Here is a 3,391-nt window from a genome sequence, read left to right on the forward strand (position 1 = left end):
GAAAAGAATGAGAGATTATATTATAGGTGATAATGTGTATCAACAACCATTAGATTCTCCCACCGATGACCCATATGACTATATCAGTGGAAACATCAATGTTCGGAAGATGAACCAGCAAAACATTATAGTGAACATTCTCTTGGTTCCTCTACCTTTGAAACCCAATTAGAAACGATCTAAGAGGAGTCACTTGAGGGTTACACAGACAATTTTACTAGCATCAGAAGAACGATAGAAGCGCTTGAATTGTGCCTCGATAAGCTAATGGAGGCTAGTTCACTCGAGCCTCGACCCAACCCAATTCTTCATTCCCAACTCCCTACTTATGATCAGTGGAAACATCAAGATTGGGGAACTGAATCAACAATGCAACATAGTAACAATTCTCTTAGGTCCTATACCTCTGAGATCCAATAAGAAATGATCCAAGAGAATTCACTTCAGAATTCCATATAAAATCTATAGCTCAGTCAACAAAACACACTCCAGAGATTTCAAGAATTTATAAAAGATATACAATAATGGGGGTTCACATGACGCGATTATGAAGAATACTGAAATTGAGAATGAAGAGATGGGTTGTGTTAATGAGCATATGGTTCAATTTTCTAAAGAGTCGATCTCAATGACGGACCGAAGGAATGATCAAGAGATGTGGGTGTCTTTCAAATAAACACACTTTACTCACATGACATACTTGGTTTCAATGATGAAGGAGATGTTAGTTTATTCGAACCTTAACCCAATTTAGGAATAGAATGTGAGGAAAGCGATCCCATCCCAAGTGTGTACTACACTGAATTGGAAAATGATGAGTATTGGGATGACGATCATGAATGTGTAACCCAAATTCCCCCGGAATCAATCTCAAGTTTGATCCAGGTCAATGATCAAGAAGTACATGAAGTGATTGGTCATAATAAGCTACTCCACTCATCTGACATGCCTGATTTAAATGTGGTGGATGAGCCCCTTTCAACAGACCCTTTTAACTCTTGTGAGACACGTTTAGACCACTCCCTTGAATTGAATAATGATATGATTCGGGAGATGGACGAGTTACTCAATATGACTCTGGAAGTTGAAACCACTCAGTTAAGGCCACCATCTGAGTTGTACACTTCTGACAATACAATGCTTTTACTGAGTAGTACCAATGAACAGAGTCTTCACATCAATTCTTCGCCCGTTAATTCTCAATCCACCTATGAAAGGCAAGACAAGATACATCTGGTGATGATTTATTCTCACTGTGATGAAGAGTAAGAGATCATGCTTCCATCCACTTCCAGAGATGATGGAATCCTTGAATAGATTATCACAAATTTTAATGAGGAAACTGAGTAACTCAACTGAATTTCCCAACTCTTTGGACGATTGCTTGGCACACTTTGCAGAGTCAAATGATCTTATGATACAAGACATAGTGAAAGCCTTGCATGGCAACACCTCGGTAGTTGTTACTAACTGAGAGAACCCTTATTCTGAAACATTTCCCTCCAAATATCCTAAATGTTTACTATCACAGGACGGAGACTTCACAATTGAACCGAAGTTTAAAACTTCAGAATGTGTTGAGACTTCATCATCTGCTGAGAATTTTTCTGAATTTTATCTACCTGTAGTCTCTGATTCAAGATGGAGTACTAACATTAAAACTTTTTCCGTCATAGGTGAATCATATATACTTTGGATACCTCAAGCGATTCAACAACAATTTTTTGCTGAGGTCCATAAATTTCTTTAGAAATTCATGCTCCAGGGCATCCAAGCCTATTGCAAAAATGGCTTTTCGATGATCTTGTTGAGAAACTTACTGAGAAATTTATCAAGATATTGGCCGGATGAGGAACCTTGTGGCATGACTAAGTAGCTTTTCCCTTGCTTTCCTAATTTAGGATTAGTTTATTGCTTTCATGGTATGTCTAGGATAGTCGGCTTTATGCTGTTTAGGATAGTTTGGTTTCCATTTATTTTAGGATAGTTTGCTTTTGTTGGTTTAACTCTTGTGCTAACCCATACCCATCTTCACACTGAGACCATTGGAAAAGCCTCTGGATTCCTTCTTCAGGTACTACCTTTTCATCACTTCTCCTTTACTTTCGTTGTCTCATGTGCATTGCATGCTTATATCTTTTACATTGAGGATAATGTAGATTTTAGGTTGGGGGTGTGGATTAGGCAAGCTAATCAGTGTTTTCTTAGTCTTTGAGCAAAAATTGTGAAAAATTTTCAGAAAATTTTGTAAATTCGAGCGATTTTGAAGTTCGTCCATAATTTAGAAGTATAAGATACATAATGTTGGTGATTTATGACTCTTGGGTTCAGTTACTTGTTAGATTTCACAGTTAAGTTTGACTTATTAATCCATGATTAGAACTTTTAAACATTGATTGAGTCATGATTTCACATGTCACTTCTAGCTTACACATTAAGGTGCCAATTTGATATTGAATTATTAACTTGGCAATTATTAAGCATGGAAGGAACTAACCTGGGGAATTTTTCCATCATGTTTAATGAGAAGATTTGAAAAAAAATTATAAAAATAATAACAATAATAAATAAATAAATACCCAGCTAAAAAAATACAGTTTTCGTCGAAAATGGCTACCTATTAAAGATCTTTAAAAAGGTTGAATAGCGTGAAATCCATCGATGGAAAAATCAAAAGACTAATATAAACAATTAATTACAATGCTGGAAGGAAATACACATATATAATAAAATCTCCACAAATCTCGGCCTCCACGCTCCTGCTTCAATGCTACTATGACCTAACGTCACCTGCACGCAATAGTTGTGCATAAGCTTACAAGAAGCTTAGAGGGTGGTGTATGTGTGTGCACTACATGTGCCAAGCATATCAATATCAGAGTAAGTGGAAATGCTGGAAAATCCATAAGTACCATTAGCCTTATCTAGGCTTTGCAATGCAATGACATAATAAGACAATATCAGATACTGAGGAACCAATGCAATATGTAAATCCTAATGAGTCCATGAATACCGTTAGCCGTATCTAAGCTATGTAATGCAGAAACATCGTAAACTAAATGTCATATGCAGAGGATGCAATGCAGTATGCAATGCAAAAGAGATGACAAAACTGGAGTGTATAGTCGGGATGATAACACGCGGTATCGCAAGCTATGGGGTTCATCACAATAGACTTCTATCCAAACCAGTCCCATACCTAAATTTGGATAGCTAGACTCAACATGATAAACTCCTGGTCTCAGGTTGGTCGCACGCCCCAACCAAATTCCTGGCCATTGTGAAAGTACACATAATGATCTATTTGCGTACCACTAGCCTAAGTGGATAGCGAATGAATGAGATGCTGAGTACGCAACTCCTACTCAGTAAGTCCACTTATAACCAACAC

The sequence above is a fragment of the Magnolia sinica genome, chromosome 2, assembly GCF_029962835.1.
Source record: "Magnolia sinica isolate HGM2019 chromosome 2, MsV1, whole genome shotgun sequence".
NCBI classification, from domain to species: Eukaryota; Viridiplantae; Streptophyta; class Magnoliopsida; order Magnoliales; family Magnoliaceae; genus Magnolia; species Magnolia sinica.